General features: G+C 37.2%; 1 protein-coding gene across 2 annotated transcripts in view; it reads left to right on the forward strand.

Moving 5' to 3' along the window:
* The window catches only part of PLEKHG1 (pleckstrin homology and RhoGEF domain containing G1), a 126,415-nt gene that overhangs the window by 36,371 nt on the left and 72,137 nt on the right, over window positions 1-17,907 (forward strand). The window lies entirely within an intron of this gene.

Genomic DNA, 17,907 nt, shown 5'->3' on the forward strand with positions numbered 1-17,907 from the left:
ATAGCAGGAAATTTTCATTTGTCTTTGAGTTACCTCTCCATCCCCCCCTAGCCCATCATCCATGGTAGTACTAAAATATGTAATAATGGGGAAGTGCACTGCTAGGATTTCAGCATTGGAGATGTTTTGTCCCATTTGCTAAAGAGATCTTGTTAACTGAAGCCAGTTTTTTCTATGGGATACTTGAGTCTCACAGAACCAAAGCTGAACATTTAAGGTGTGGGTTGATTGATACAAGGAGGAATTGTCTGTATGATTTTCTCTAAATCATTAGAATCTTGAAATGCTCACTCAGACCATTTTTGTTTCCTCTTGAGGTCTATTAATTTTAAATTCCCACATCTGAAGGTTTTGTACTTGATTTCAGGGAAAATTAATTATTTGAAAACAATTGTAGCCCTGCCTAGTTTGATTCCTTCCCCAGAATCACTGCTGGATGTGTCATTAAAACATTTCATAAAAATTTCCTATTTCTTGTGAAGATTGTGAGGTGTTTCTGACAGTGTTGTGTAAAAACTATAGTAGCTCTTGTATATCCTTGCTTTCCAGATTATTTCTGTCCTCACACAAGGGCTATATTAATTAAAATGTGTGGTTTAGTTAAACTAAAGCTTACAGCTCAGGTTTGTTTATTCTATGCCTCAAGACAGTTGTCTCAAATTTAGTTTTAAGTATTTTTTTAGATTTTGAACCTGAGTTTTGGCATTTGAAAGGCATGGAGGAACAAGCTGCAATAATAATTTCAAGAAGTGCATCAAATATAGTAGAGAAAGGTATTTCTCTTCATGTAAAGGGTATTAAATTATGCTTAACTGCAGAAGGCCTTCTAAAATTTACTGTAAAGCTTAACATGTTACTGGGAGAACTCTCAACACAAGAGGAGAAGCAATTACAGCTAGTCTTTTAAAGATTGAGCTCTCTCTGATGCAGATGTTGTGTGTCATCCTTATAAATAAATGCTTATGCTAAAAGCATTGGAGTGAGTCCACTTGAAGCAAAAACCTACAATAAAATATCGCTAACTGAAATGATGAGATTATTCTGAATCTTCATTTTTAAATTGCAGTTATCATTGTACTTTGTTGTGATAAGAGCTCATGAAGTTATTCCAGAGTCTGTATAAAATATCCTTACTCTGTTGCTTAGAGCAGGATGCTGATAATACCAAGGTCACAACTTTGGCCCCTGTATGGGCCACTCATGTTAGAGTTGTACTTGCTGATACTTGTGGGTCCCTTCCAACTCAGAATATTCTGTGTGATTCTGTGTGTGTGCTTTAACAAATGCAGTGTTTACTAAAACAAAACTTTATCCAGGTTCAATCTGGATGTTTTGTTTTTAATTGCTCTTTAAGAACTAATTTTTAGATTAAAAAAAAAAAAGAATAATGCAACTGCACTTAAAAGACCTGTTGTTATGTCTTGATGAAAATGCTCTACTATAGATAAAACATTCTAATGATATGAAGTCATGAGTGCTGGAAGTTAATGAGAGTTTGTGTTGGTTTATTGTAATAAATACATTCAAAGATGTTATGATAATGTTTACTGAAAAAATGGTCAGACATATATGACAGTGGCTGCTGCAACATGGATTACAAGATAAACTTCCATAGTTAGTCTTTGATCATATACATCTCTATTTACTTAGCATTTATACAGCTAACTGGTATGTAGAAATATTTTACTGGTATGACTGAGTCAGAATTGAGAAGTGGGATTTCATTTCTCATGATTAAAATAGCAATGCTCCTTATGTGCATAAACATTTATATGAACTTTTGTAATTATTTCCAGAAATCATAACAACTTAGTACTGCTTGGTTTTTTCCCCAAAGAAATATTCTTGCAGTCATTGGTTAAGAGAAAAGAAAAAGGTGTATTGTTGTTACAAATTTCTAACAATTAACCTCTAATGTTCATCAGGGTCAAGCTGGGTTGAGCAAAGTGTTGGCAAGTAACTGATTATCTGGAAACTTTGAAAAAGCCAGTGTTGCTTTAACCTAGCAGTGCCCCACCCTGCCCCTGACCCACTGCTCCATATACTCCAGTTAAGCCATGAAGCACACAGGAGCAGACAATTGAGAAAGGAGTTTCCTGTAATTAAGTTACTGTAACTTAGTCCTTGACTCAAGGGTCCCCAGTGGGTGGGCAGACTATTTGCTTTTCTGCCACCTCTTCTGTCAAACCTTTTAGAGTCAACAGTTGTATTTATAAATGTCAATGCTTGCTTTGTGCTATCAGGAGAAAAAACCCAGGACCTGGAGATTTGATTGTGGGAAAGATGGAAGTGTGTGTATATCACACAGGGAAAAATATTTTTCAAGAAGCTTGTCTATCTATCAAGGAGTGGTAGACAAACAAATTAAGACAAAAAAACTCCTACCATGATCCACATATAACTATTTCTTAACTGCTTTCCTTTGGCAAAGCTATTATATTCTATTTACAATGGATGCATTTAGAACAATGTACTGTGTCAATACCAGGAAGTGGATTGAGTGTATTTCTGGTTTAGCTTGCAAAGGAATTAGCAGTTTTTTTCTGCTTGTGTTTGCTGAAAAGTCACTCTTAAACTTCTAGTATAGTTAACCACTGGAAATGAGGCTGTGACAGCAGCACCCCAGCCACTGCCCAAATTCTTCATCTCCCCTTAAGAGAGGTCGCTGTGATTCACAGTGGCTGCTCATGATGGTATCTAGAGCTGAGGAGTTACTTATTTGCAAAAATTTGGGGAATGATTGTAGAATTCTTTCACTAAAAATTATCTGTTTTATAGGATTAAAACATTTTCTAGCTTAACAAAAATTTTGATGATACTGAATATTTTTTTCATAAAACACAACTGTTTCATCCTGTGGATAGTGGATTAATTTTTTGTCACAATACCTGTGAACAGCTGTTCATAACATAAAGAACAGCTGCAAAGAAACCAGATGAGGTCTGCCTTAGTATCTATTTGGAAGATTCACGGACTCAAAGTTTTGGGGATATCAGTCAAGTGCTACCTTAGCAGTAGCTCTATGCAAAACACTTAGAAAATATATGCCAATGTGGGAACCTTTATTCAGTTTCCCCAGTCAGCTTGACTGGTTGTTTTTCTGTGCCTTAAAGTAGGCATATTTGAAGACGACATGAGGAAGTTAAATTCCCATAAAGTCTTCTTCCTTTCCCTCTTCCCACACCAGCTTTTTCATTAAGTAAGAGGCATGACTTCCCACAGCTGGATCCTCTCTTACTGACTTCATGGTCCACACTTGCATCCTGAAGGAAACGAATGTTACACCTGGACTTTATAAACAGCCGCTGACAAATCCCTGTGGACAACAAGCTTATGTCATTGTAAAATATCCTACAGCAACAAGCAGTGGTTTTCCTTGCATTGTGTACCTGATGGCACTAGTGGGAGCCTACCAGCTGTTTCTATTGCTGCTTGTGATAAATCTGATTGCATTTTGTAACTCCTCTGACTTAGGTTTGTGTGCTATTTCTGCTGTAATGTGCAACACTGCACAGGAAAAACGTGCAAGCACAGCCCCATGGATCATACACTTCAAATGCAGTGAAGGAAAGAGCAGCAGTTTTCCTACTTCCAGATTTTGCTAAGGCTGATTCTTTCATGGCAGGAATGCCAGGGTGTGGTCATACAGGCTTGTAAGTGCTGCATGCTGCCTTTTGCCCCAGAGCTGTGTGGGCTTTCAGTGCATCATGTGTAATGGAGAAAGCTGTTGTTACACTTTATTATTACTACACCCCTTTTAAAGAAACACAGTCTGAGACGGCAAAATGAAGCATCTTCTCTAAAGCTTTTTCAATTCCTGTGTGCATGTGAAGTTATAGGAAACTATGGTGATAGTGCACTTGTAGGCTTAATGGTACATCACTGGGCTGAGATGGGCACCAAAAAATCTGTGTGCTGACACTGAGTGGGTGAGATGGAACATAAAAGACCTTGGCTATTTATGCAGAAGGTGGTGGACATTGTAGACCTCCCTACAAAATAATATTGTGAATTTTAAAAACTCATGAGTTGAAAGGGAGACCAGAGAAGACAGCTCCAAATAAATGAGCCACTGTAAACTAAGGAAAGGCCTTTAGCTGAAAATGGTTGGAAGCTAGAAAAGTGATGGGGAAAACATAGTACATGCTTTTTATATCCTCACTATCCCCAGTAATTTCATCTTCCTGTGCCAGGTTATTCCTTAGTTACTATTCATAGACTCATTTTGCAGCAGCTTTTAATGCCCCCAAAATCGTATCTTCATGGAGGAGGAAGTCTCTGTATAAAGATGGTATCTGAAATTCTTAACCCTAGTGTTTATAAAAGGAGGTGATGAAGCCTAAGTAGATTTGAAATCTGATTGAAAATGGGAGAAAAGTGAAGTGGAAGGGTGATGAAATTGGGTATTTTGATTCTGACTCCTCACTAAATTGCTGGCTTCCCTATGCACGCTGCAAGAGGGTAGCACATCTTCCTTTGAAAAAGGGGTTGTAGGCTGTTGTCACAAGGCATAATGGCTCTTGTCATAACTCTTGACATCTGGGCGAGCCTCCAGTCCACTGAAGTTGAGCACTCGCATGAGCCGAAGCCAGCTGCTTTGCTAAAGCCGTCTGTGTGCAGCCCCTGCGGTGTGCAGCACAGCTCATGTTCTCTGCTAGAGCCTGAGGTGTTAAACCACAGCCTTGAATCAACTGGCTATTTTCCTGAAAGCACTTCCATGAACTGCCTTAGTCACTGAGCCACTCTGGCTGGGTCCCACTTCGTTTCTCAGTCGCCAACCGGCTGAAACTGGACGGGCTTCCAAACTTCCTCAGCTCAGTGAAGAGGAGGAGGAGATGGTGGTGGCTGTCTTCATCTAGGGCAGTGAGAGGCAGACTGTTCTGGACGTTGTGAAATGTTTGAGTACAGGAAAGCCTGCTCTTCATCAGAAGTGAAGATGCAGTTGCTGTAATGTAGTGGTGATTAAGTCACTGATTACAAAGGTTGGGCCATTAACAAGTAGAATGACTTGTTCTTCAAATGCCGAGCACTTTCCCTGGTGTCCTGACTGGCTGATATCCTGCCAAAGACCAGTGTTCCAGTCATCCACGAATTATAAAAAGTTTATGTGGCCTGAACTGCCTAAACTTGAGGTTTAGAAAACTATGGAGGGTTTTTTTATATCAGTGATCCCATTTTCAAAGAATTACTTATATTTTTCTGTTTCAAGGGTAACTAATTCTTAGTTCTCAAGCAATTAAGAAGTGTAGCATTTGAGTTTGATGCTTTTTTTTGCTTTTTTATCAATAAATTGCACACAATGTAAAATTATGTGTATAATGTTTCACACATAATGTGCACATATTAAATAACCAGTTTGGGGTAGTTCAAAATAGGGAGGCTAAGTGTGGCTTGCATGAAGCAGTCAAATGTGATGAATCTGATGAAAACCAGCTAGTTTCTTTAAAGCCCTTCTGAGTCCTAATGTTAGTAATTTATTTCTAAATTGATCTTTCAAATTGAGAGAAATCTAAAACAATTCAAATATTCCTGGAGGAGGAAAGGTTCCTTGCTAGAGAAAAGAAAGAAGTGGCATACTGATTATCTGTGTATTGAAGTGTAAAAATTAATTTTCTATCAGGAAAGATAAACAATGTCTAATTATTGAATTTATTAATTATTTTGAGCTTAGCTGTGTATGTAAAATGCTTGACAAAAAGATTGATTGAACACTCCTTTATAAATAGTTTTTTTAGTTTTTGTGATATGTTTAGTGTGTGTCTTGCTTACCACCTCAGAAATGTGCTGCTGATCCTAAAAACAGTTACTGCAGGTTTAAATTATCTTTTTGTGTTTAAAAGTAATTTGAGTACCATAATAGTTTTTGGAGAAGGCCCCAAACAGAAGTTACACTCTAATACTGGAGTCTTAGCTGTGTATGACCTGGAGTAAAAACATAAATGTACTATTCTGTGATTACAGATCTTAGCAGTATGCTTTGCATCTGCTCTTTCTAGATTGGGATTGATAACCATTGCTTCTCTTGAGATTCCTTTATTGGGAAGACTTTGTCACCAAACAGAACAGTTACTGTTGTTAAACAGCTACTAGGTGTTAAATTGCTGTTCTGCAATAATTGAAACAGCCTAAAAAGACAGTTATAATGAAAATTTTCCTGTTAAAAATGCTGATTTAAAGTTGTTTCTTTTGCCAGTTTCATAATGGCTTGTTTTGGGTGTTTTTTGTTTTTTTTTTTTTTTTTTTTTTTTTTTTGTTTTTTTTTTTTTTGGTGGTGGTTTTTTCTTTACTATCATATATTCCATGTCATTTTGTGGAAACACGGTCCAGATTGCTGGCAACTGCACAGGTTTAATATATAGAAAATAAGCAATAGTAACAGTTAGTCTTTCAACAGTTTCTTAAATGTAAATCAGCTTTCATCCCCACAACTGTGCTTTTCCCCTCCCTTTTGGAATTTCTGTCATATTTCGCCTTGCTGCTTTATTCAATTGACAAGCCAGAAATCTGTTTTCAGATTCATTGATTCTACCTCCTCCCCGGCCATATTTCTTCCAAAGTAACTTAAAGGACATGGAAGGATAACAGACAAAAATGGATTACTTGCTACCAATTAAAGTGAACTGCAACTCTTAAGATAAATGACAGTGTCAAGGTTACATTCTTTCATCTTGTGCTGACCATATCCTTAAAACCAAAAGATCCAAAGTAGTAGAAATAAAGGCAAAACTACATTTTGCTGTTTGAGTTGCAGCAGCACAGGTACCTCCCCATTATTGACCACTTGATTCTGAAGAATTTTGACAGGTGCTATACAGATAGCAAATGTAAGCCTACTAGTAGTAAGTATCACTATTTTTTGTTGTTTGTTTATCCAGTTATATGTCTAACAGTAATTTCAAACTATGCCACTGGCATTAGAAGTGGTCTGAGATGCCTTGATTTGCTAAATTTCAACTTGAGAGATTAATATATACAGTGGAAAGCTTAGTTGTAGTTTTGATTTTTTATTTGCTTGCCTGTAGTTTTATTTAGTTTAAAAAGGGGGTAAATGCTGCTTGCTGATAAACCAGAAGGGGAGGTAGCTTTGGTGTTTTATGAGCGATAAAAAATTTTGAAGCGATATGTCAAACTCCTGAAGTCAACTTCTTGAAGAGTCAGCAAGCTGAGGAGAGCAGGGAAGGGGGAGTAAAGGTGGGAGGCTGCTTTTGTTGTACTGTACCCAGATCATTAGTGGTGCGGGCAAAAGAGCAAACAGGATACTTTAATTCTTTAAATTATATCCACATTAGTTTCTGGTCATCTCTTTGTCAGAATGTGCTGCAAAACCAGTTGTGCAGTTCAAGACATAAGAAGTTAACAAATTCTTAAAAAAAAAATTGTTCTTAGTTGTGGCTTTTGTGGAGTGGGTGTTAAAATAAATTCCATTACATACATCTTGGCAATGGTTCCTGCAACATATATATTGTAGAATAATTTAAAAGGGACACAGCTTCCAGGTGAAGTAAACACTTGTTTTCCCATATGCACACAATGTGGCCTGTGCTTCAATGATGGAATGACCAAAAAATTGATTAAGGTGGTAAGAATTTGAGCTTAACCTCTGTCCTAGGAAATCTGGTTCAGGATTTTGTCCTAGGAATTTTGTTTCAGGAAAGCCAGGCAATCCAAGTTATTTGGGCTCTGTTTTGTCTACTTTCTATTGAGATAGTTATAAACCACATGCTTGCTCTCAATGTCTGTTTGTTAAGAAGGGTGGTTATCAGTTTATGTATTTGTACTTTTCACTGCATAAAAATTTCATGTTCATAGTTAAATCTTATCTCATGAGAGGGTATGTGTTTCACAATGGAAAGCAATGTTGGAAGAAACAAGTCATGTATGAGGCTATTTGTTAGGGAATTTTGCCTGATGTCTGGCCAGGAGATGCTTCTGTCTGGTAATATCTGAAGTAAGCCAGTGTTTCTAAAGATAGAATGTCCTGCCATGAATGTTTAGTGGTTTTGCCATATGAATACAAATTGCAGGCGACAGGAAATCCTTTAGGAAGATAAGACTCCGCTGCAGCTCTCCCAAAAAGCAAACGGCTGCATTCAAGGTTTGGTCCCCACTTAGGATCCCTACCCTGTGAGAATCTTGGTATTAGATCTAAGTCCTAGGAGCTCTGTAGTCACTCAAAAAGAGACACAGAGAGCCTTCTTCACACTGTAAGTATGATATGTATAAATGGAAATTTTCTTGTGTTATTAGTGATTTTTTTCCACAACTGAGTAGTAGTAAAATATATTATTTTTGTTTAAAGGCTGTCTAAAATTTTTGAGGATCTTTTCCCCTTCAAAGAAGTAGCAATATTAACTAGAGTCACTGGTCTAATCTTACAGCATTTGGTAAATTTCAAATAGGAAATTCAAGGAGTTCCAAAGCTGCCCTCCTCAACCCCACCACATAAATATTTTGTGACCTGCTGAAACAGGCAAAGTATTTAAAGACCCATTCCACTGACATCTGCTAGCTAGGTAATCCTTGTGACAGAAAGAAGACATGTGACAGAAAGATGACTTTCTTGAGTGTGAAGTCTATCATGAACTGTTCATTTCTCTCCTCAGAAATATTGATGAAGAATGAATGTCCTAATTGTATTTTAAATCCATATTCGTTATTACCGATTATTGGTTAATTCTGCTGCTTGCCACCCCTCTCATCTCATTTCAACCTCTTGAAGGAAAAAACTCACACCGGCATCTTCTTATATACCTGGACCCCACTTCTTGGGACTTTGGTCTTAAAAGAACACTGCTATCCTGGAAGGAGGTGGCTTCTTGTAATTATGGAGAAATCTGTGGGTGCAAGGAGCTATATGGGCAAGTTGTGTTGCAGCACTGAGGTTTCAGGTTACATCTTAAAATGGTAATTTTAGGATAAAGATATAAAACAAATAAAAATATTTGGTTCGTTGCATATTTACTGTCAATGTTGTGCATTTAATGAAGTGCTTAGAAATATTTTAAGTGTTTCATAAGAGAAATGCTGAAGAAAAATAATGCCTGCATTTCACATGGTGAAGAAATCTAATGCTATTGAGAACCTGAGTTCATGTGTTTGTCACAGTTCTTCAGCTCCTACTGCAACATGTGGCTACAACCAGGGTGATAGGGACTGATGGCTTTTTTGAACAGGTCTTACGTTAATGCCTAAGGATTTCTGACAATAAAGTTTATCTGCTCTCCAAGGCTTCAGGTATACTGTAAGTACTGGTTTTTTTGGCCAACAGCCAAAAAAGGGCTGAAGGGTTCATGATGACATGACAAGCTTCATTTGATTTGGAGAAGCAGCTGTGGGAACTCACAGTGCTTTATGCTTCTGGGGAAGTTGCTCTGTACACTGCTTCCAGAAACTTCTATGTCAGATCAGAAAGATAGAGTTTCTGCTTTAGAATTAGAGCAACTGATTCTATATACAGCTGGGGCTCTGCAATCTTCTGTTGTGACTTAAACTTTTGTATCATATATAGATACTGCGCATTCATCACAGACCATGACTTGCTCATCACTTCAGGCCTGCCTGGAATCCACATTATTAATACTGCAACTCAATTCCATTTTGCCACACATCTTTCAGACAGATGCAGACACGTGGATATGATTCAGATCATGCCTTTGGAGTAGTTTTGTGGTCTAAATCCAACTGTACCAGCATGTTCCCATGCCCTGTGCTACACTGAGCTCTCCTGGCCACCAGGGAGGAGCAGTATGACCCTATCAGAGCTAGCATTGGCCCCAGCTGGGGCTGTGTTTGTGTAATCGGGGTGCAGGAGAGTGAGCCAAAACCGCCAGAATTGCAACACATTTTTAAGTGCTGAGCCCTTTCTTGTGAACAGCCTGAAGATAGTGGTTTTGACTTTGTTTGGATAGAGGTAAATTTTTTTATGAGCCCTGATGGGGCGGGATTTGACTCTGCTTCATACATTTCTTTAGTGTTTTAAGAATGTAGTGTTTCTAAATGAGAAGTTTTTGGGGGTTGTTTTTAGTTTTTTAATTTCTACTTCTTTGTGGGTGCTGAGCCTGTATTTAGATTTTCACATCTTTGGAAGACAGCTGGGCTACCTGGATAGCTGGCTTCTGTGGATCCTCTCCTTGAGGGGTGGGCAAATCAAAGTCTTACTAAGAATAAAAATTATTGCACGAGCTTTTTAGGTTCACAAATTTAAAAGTCATTGAATTACTGCTTACTGCTGTGTCTGAAGAGTACAATACCCAAAACCAAGTTTGCACTTACCTATTGTGGGAAAATGTCACTGCATTGTTGTCACTTCTGAATGCAGAGAAATAACTGCCTTTTATAAAATTGTCAGAGTTTATAGGCATATTTACTTTACAGCTACTTTTATAAGTTACCCACACCCTTCTCTGCATGTGAATAAAAGAGCTGGAAAGGCCACACTGATAATGTCATACCAGGAAATCTTTAATGTGAAATACAGAGAACATGGGGAGGAGGGAAGCTTGTGGGGCAGGAAAAAATCACACTGAAGATACTGTATGGAGGGAAAAAAATATAGGGTTTTTGTCTGTTGCCTTTTTCTTGATTTTTAAATTTAAAGAAAACAAACTTAGGTTGCCTTTGACATAAAACAGCAAGTGTGTTTGTAAGCACTGATATACAGGAAGGCTTCTTGGTTCCAGGTTTAAACCTTTAAAATTCCTCTAAAATGAATGTATATTAAAAGGAGAAAAAAGAACCAGAAAATGAAGAAAACAACCAACCAACCAACCAAAAAAACCCCTGAGTCTTGTAGAGCTGAAAATACTGCCTGTTGACCAGACTTGATCCTGCTTAATCTTTTCAAGTTAGACATTTTGGCAAGCTTCCTCAAGTCTGGATGTATTCAAGTACTGTATTTGGCTGACTTAGTTTGTTAATTTGTAAAGATATATGAAAATCCCAGTTCAAACATTTCAGCCTATAGTTGTTTTTACAATCTGTCAAGAAGCACAACTAATTGATATTTCACTTTATACATCAGATATAATTTTTCTGCCAGTACATTATGTATTTGGAAGTACGGTTTCCACTTAAGCAAGTTCTGCTACTATGTATTTTATCTGAAACACTTCATAGTTTTACAGAATATGTGCTCTTTCTACTGAACAAGGTATAGTAACACTTGGCAAGTCACTTTTTTCCACCTTTTTCCAAATTAGCAACATCTTCCAGGTCTTGGCTTATAAGTGTTTCATCTGGCTTTAATTCACAGTGTGTCCCTGCAGAGATGACATCTTCGTTTTCTTAACTTTGATTTTATGAAGAGCTGCAAAACCATTACAAATGAGACTTTCTGTGTTTGAATACCTTTGATAGTTCTGTCCCTTGTATAAACCTGAAGTTTAAAATTGTAAAAGTAATCAAAACTGTATGGTTTGATTGTATACGTTAATTGGTCTTTCTTCCAAGGCCAGTGCTGATTTCAGCAGTAATTCTGTTTGTCAATACATGTATTACCTATTGGATTTGGTGTATGAAGAAATGTGGGAATTTTTGTCCTCACAGGAGTTTTGTGGACTTCCTGATGAAGAGAATTAACACAGAATCTGCACCTGTTGGAGAGGTGTCTAGAAGTTTCTAAAGCCTGGAAGTACTGCAATAGGTGTGTGAGTCCATCCTCTGCAAAATGTGATCTTTGGATGCTGAAGACCTGAATTGCAAAGGTTTTGTTTCTGGGATCTTGTACTGTTTAGAAAGAGATTTAGTCTTTTAACCAATAACTTATATTGTAGAATCAACCATGACAAGAAGATTTTTATCCCTAATTGTGGTATCGGTTCAATCCTGTTTCTAGACTGAACATGTCTGTGTGTTTAGCTTAAACCATTAGACTTTTGTTTGAAGAAATGGTTGTGACCCTCAGATAGGTACCTGTTGACTGTGTAAATTGAACAGATTGAGCTTCTTTTGCCTATTGTTACAGGGTAGATTTTCTGACAGGATATGTTTCTCATGTCTTCTTTTGCAGTCTTTACAATGCTTGGATGTTCTTTTTGAAATGTAAGAGCTAGAGCTTTAGTGCACTGAAATCCTGCACATTTTTTTCATTTGTCTGGAAGGCATTTTTTCCCTATTCCCACTTGATTAAGATGCTTAGGATTATTTATAAATAGGGGAAAACTGGTCCCCCAGCCATTTGGAATTAAAGTGTACAGGCAGAAACTTGATGAGATAGAATATTGTTCTGTTCCTAAAATAATGTGAAAGACTTTGTAAGAAAGGTACTGTCTCATTAGTAGACTACACAGGGTTAAACATAGGCCCAGAAACAAGCCAAAAGTTGATTTTATTAATTTATTTCTCACAAGAAATCCACTTGGAACAGCAGTCCTTGTAATTGATGCAGACGTTCGGAATTCTTTTCTGCTGACATGGAATAAAGGCTAATCCAGGTCAGTCAGTACCTTGTAATTAATGCACATTCTTTTCCCTTTTTCTTTTTAAATCTCTCTTTTAATTTATTCCCTTTTTTTTTTTTTTTTTTTTTTTTTTTCCCTCTTGGTAGGGAAAAGAGAGCAGTCCCTGGTTTAAATCTCTGAGTTAGTCCAAAATGATAATAAATTTTTTGAATGGCATGCAGGTTAAAGAGTAAAACTGGGCTAAACTACTAAATAACAGAGCCCTTTTTACAGACAATTTTTAAATCCAGGGTGGGTTTTTTGGTAATGTTCTTCCCTGCCCACCCTGGTATTGTGAGTTTGCAGAGAAGCAGTAACTTGCATTACCATATAATAGTGCAGGGTGTTAGAAGGGTTAAGCAGAAAGGAAGATAAAAGCTACTTTGAGCTCACTTTGTTGCCTTGAACTTTGGATACTGTTGAATATAGCAGTCATCTGTGATCACAGGTATCTTAGCAGCTGTATAATCAAAAACTATAAATGTCCAGATAGGAAATGATCCAGTAATTAGAGGAAACAGTACTGAAGTGATGACTTAAAGTCACTTTCGTTCTTAAATCACACAGTTGTAGCTGTTAGACTTTATCCTGTGATCTTTTCTCAGTACCTTGGCAGAGTACTTGAAAACTCTGATAATCAGATTGGCTGAGAATTAGAAAGGAGAGAAGGATTGGGACTGCTTTTTGTAGCTCCTTGCCAAAGAAGCACCTCCTGATTGAGAGGTGCTGTTGCTAAAGTAGACCATAAGGAAGCTGAGGGCTGGTCTCTCTCTTACCTAGATGCCCACCTTTCTTTCTTTATGTGTGTTATATTCCAAATATTAATAAAAATGCAAGGGAAGGCTCTAGGGTGGTTTTGTATATGTGCCACTGAAATCTAAACAGTAATCAAAGCTTGAAAAAGAGCTCAGATTTTTAACTTGGATGGGTTTCAGAATTAAGAAAAAGAAATCTGTGGCCTACTTACCAAACAAATGGGAAATACGTTTTCAGTTCCTGTGTGTAATACAACCCTGAATGTTGGAGATTTGTGGGTTCTTTTCTTTCCTATTTTTTTACCTACCAGAAGATAATTAGGAAACATTCAAAACTGAAATGGATTTGTTTAAAGCAAAGTGGGATTTTGTAATTTAGGCTCAGAAGTCATCAGTGAAGGATTTCCTGAAAGTTGTCTAAGAGAACTCTGTTCTCAGAAACACAAAAAAATCCCCTACCTCTACTATGATGTTGAATAGTTGCTTAGTTATCCACATGTGTGCACACAATATTATCTGCTTCTTCAAAGTAGTCAAGTTTGTTTTTGCATATTATGTCTACTAGCCTTGTGCATGTGACTTGTGATCAAAATAAAGACTCACAGATTTGCTTGTTGGCATGGTCCTAATTATGACTTATATTACTGAGAAATCCCATGTCAACTCTTCAGATTCTCACAAGAGATTACTCTTGCTAGAGTGCCAAGAGTCCTCTTCATCAGTATTGAATACTGAAAAGAGTATAGTGTCAAATACCCTGATGCAAAAGAAACTGAAATGTACAGCGATTCACTGGCTTTATTTACCACTGTGGTAAATAAACTGATGCACAGCTATGGTTAAAAGTTCTAAGGATGCTGTATTTAATGCTAAATTTCTGCTTAAAATATATCCCTTTTGAAACACTAGTATGTTCTGGGGAGGTGACTAATCTAGGCTGATTTGTGGATTGCCAACTTTGAGAACAACAAAAAAAATCCCTGAAGAACCTGAAGAAACTGTGTCCTGAGGCAAATACGCAAACACAGACAGACAAAATCTATTTGTTTTCTGTTTTGGGTCATAGGTGGTTGGCTTACAGTCCAAGTTACTGTGCTATGTCCTTGTAACTACACAATAATTGTGGTTAGTATCACAGAATAGTCTTCTGAAGTTTATTCAGTGTGTTTAGGACACTCTGAGATCTTCACATCAATATTTTGTGTTTAAAAAAATTTTTTTTTTTTTTTTTTAAATAGCAATATTTTGTGTTTAAATTAGGTGTGGGGATGGAATGTCTGGAAGGCTTATGTGGACTTTGAATGCCATTCCTCTGCTAAAAAGCCAAAATAAGTTAGTTTTGAAACACCTTCTATAAACTATGCTGCCAATAGCAGCAATTCTAATATTAGCATAGAGAAAACATAACTTTAAAAGTGCCTATTGAATCAGAAATCAGTATATTTGGACTCAGTACTACAAAGCTCTCAGAACAAGATATTTAAGCAAATGAGTAACTTTAAATTCATGAAGGATTCATAGATACAGAGAAGTGGCATGCTCGTTGCTAAGTACTCACATGAAAATTTCCACCTTGCAGGAAAAGCGCTGGTTTTTCATGCTGCAGCTAAGCAGATTTATCAGTAGTACCATAAGAAGGAGCAGTCCCATCCTGTGTCTAGTTACATATTCACTTACCTCTGCTTGCTCTCACCCAGCATGCAAACCACATTTCAGGAGCAAGACCAGCAGGAATGTAATTTTTTTTTCGTTTGAGGGGTTTTTTTGCATGTGAACTGACTAACCATGCCTGAGCCCACTTACCACTGGGCTTTGAGGCTAAACATCCGTGTTCATTTAAAATACTTTGCAGGGTAAATCATACTTTGTGCAGTGGATTTGCCCAACTTTAGCAAATGTGAAGGCTTAATTCAACATTATTCAGGCCTTAGTAAGATGTTCTGCTTCATGCATGCTAAAAAAGTGACCGTAACTCATTTTCCCTTCACTCTGGTGTTAACTCTGTGCTAATGAAATAATGGAACTTCTGGACTCAAGCAATAAAAGCATCGGTTCTGAAGCAGATGAGAGGCTGTTTCTCATCCAGCCAGGGCAATTTGATACTTTTAATGCCAAGTTGGGAAAGGATGTAATTGATAGCTTTACACAGAGCAACAGACACAGCTTGCAGAGGGAAAGTGGCGTTTTTTTTGGCTCTGGGACGAGACTTTGAAATCTGGTTCTGTTTATTTCCTTGCCTGTAATACTTAAACAAGTCCCTGACTTGCCTAAGGAACCTGATAGGAACTTGACAGTGTTCTAGGCTACCCAAAGGAAAGAATTTAACCTGTCATCTCAGGGGAATTTTCTTTTTTCTCCTCCATGGTTAGTACTTAATAAAGTTTCACTCTGCCTACCATCCTTCTTTGTCCCTGTAGTCCCAGATCTTATCCTAAGGCAAAAAATGTTGCTGCTGACAATCCTATTTTTATAAAGTAGTAACTATCCACTGCTGTAAGGCTCTTTAACACCTACTGCTTGTTTTGTTACAGGAGATAGTTGTTTGCAGCTGGAAGGATGTATGTTCTTATTAGGACACAAAACTGAGGTGTAGTGTCTGGCTCTGTATCAGGCGAAGCTTTACCCATACTGTAACACAACGAGGCAGATTTTGTTGAGAGATTAAATTACAATGATAGTTACTCTCTGGTTGTGGATTTACAGAGGATGGTTATCATAGACAAATAGAATCTTAAAATATTTTTACAGTGATAATTGGATACTACATCTCTCAAGCTCTCACAGGTCTCTTCCACTCAAATTAAAGGGAAGAAGCATCATGGTTCTAGAATCCAGGAGGAACTCTGCTGAAATGCAGATTACAATTCAAAACAAAAAGCATGAAACATGCTCTTAAAAAAAAAAACAATTAAAAATGCAAGTGTCACTTTACTGACAGATTAAACTGCTCCACTTTGAAGGGGTCAATGTGCACATAAACACCAAGAAGAATAAAAACCTATCTAAGGGTTTCCTCTGAAACTGCAGTCCTTCAGGGTGGATGAAAGGATACCTTATCCTTACTTGAAGGATTGGAAAATGACATAGAAAAATGGATTTGCCTGTAAAATACACCACAAATATCTGGGCTTTTTAGGAGTAAGTGCTAATTTTCAAAGTCCTGGGATTATGTTTACCAATGATTTGGTATAATTACTTGGTTGCATTTGGAATGCAGTGCCCAGACTAGCTTATTCTTTGTACAATGATATTTAAATAAAGCCTGTGATTATGATCTGTGCTCTCCAAATCTCTAATCTGTCTGAAGGAGAGCAAACAGGAGCTCTGATTTTAAGGTGTGTTTTTGGTGGGTTTTAATTTTTTTTACAATATTTGCTCAGTGGTTGGTATAATCCTGTTTAAAAGGCTTTTTTTTTTTTTTTTGCTTATTGGGCATGTTCTGTCTGGCTACCATTGTTTCATCCCTCATTCATAACTGAGTAACTTAATACTGAAATCAAACAAGTTGGAGTTTCAAACCCAGACAAGGTTTTTTTGTCATCCTGTTTTCATTTTGTTTTGTGCAAACAGCTACTTTTGTTAGCTATTCTGCAGCTAGTGTCACATTGAAAACATTTGAAGCCAATTTTTGTACAGAGTAAACATCCTGTGGTTAGAAGGGCTTAATTAGCTCAGGTGCCTTTATTGATGGCATATACCTCCTTATCTTGAAAGTAGTGTCCACCAACTAATCCTTTATTTATGTTGAGCTTTGGAATTTCCCTTGAAATGCCTTTTTATAACTTCTCCCAGTATAAATGGTAAGTGAACAAAGTGTCAGGTAAACAGTGAGGTTGATGGTAAGCAAATTAAAAATACAGATGAATGTAAATTTCTTCTCACTGGTGGCAGGTTGGATGCCTGTGATTAACCTCGGAAGGAGTGCCAGTGATGTGCGTATGCTTGTGATATGGTTTGTTACCTTTTGTTGTGCCATTTTACAAAGGAATCTTTTTCTTTTGTTTATGCATTGGAGAACTGAATTTGTTAATCAAATATCCAAGGCTATGTTTTCAGTGCTCCAAAAGAGGGAATTGTTCAATGACAATGGCTAATTTGCGATAGCAATCACAGTGTGAAATCCTAGTAGGCACTTGGATCTCTTCATCTAAAGCAAGCTGATATCACAGCGTATTCTACAATTCAGCACGAACAAAACAGGAGCCTATTTCCATTTTACAATGATGGTACTAGCTCAACTTTACTCCCTTGGCAAAAAAAAAATGGTATCATTTTAGTTTGGTTTTGGTAAATTCTTAACCCCATTGTGGAATGGTCTTTCTGATTACAGGATTAAAGGTAATCCTAGAGAATTCTGATAGTGGTAGCTGAAAAAGAAAATCTGTGAAACCATTGTATTCTGTTTCTCAGGTTTCTGGTTCTATAATAGTATATTATTGCACTGACAACTGGTTAATTGAGAGTATCCCATCACAGGAGGAAAACAAGGAGCATGGAAGAAGTTAATGCTTTCTCCTGTCCTATATTGAGAGAAGAGTAGTAGTGTAGGGAACTTGAATTAGACAGAAGTAAAGAAATCATAATTTTGGCTTGACTGTATTCGGCATGGTAAAAGAAACTTCTAGACATCTTACCTGAAAAAGCTGCCTTCGTATTCTTTTTTTTTTTAACCCAGGAGCCAGGTAGTTTGCCATTTCAGATTATGTAATTTTGTA

This window comes from Anomalospiza imberbis, chromosome 3 (genome assembly GCF_031753505.1).
Source record: "Anomalospiza imberbis isolate Cuckoo-Finch-1a 21T00152 chromosome 3, ASM3175350v1, whole genome shotgun sequence".
In the NCBI taxonomy this organism is placed as follows: domain Eukaryota; kingdom Metazoa; phylum Chordata; class Aves; order Passeriformes; family Viduidae; genus Anomalospiza; species Anomalospiza imberbis.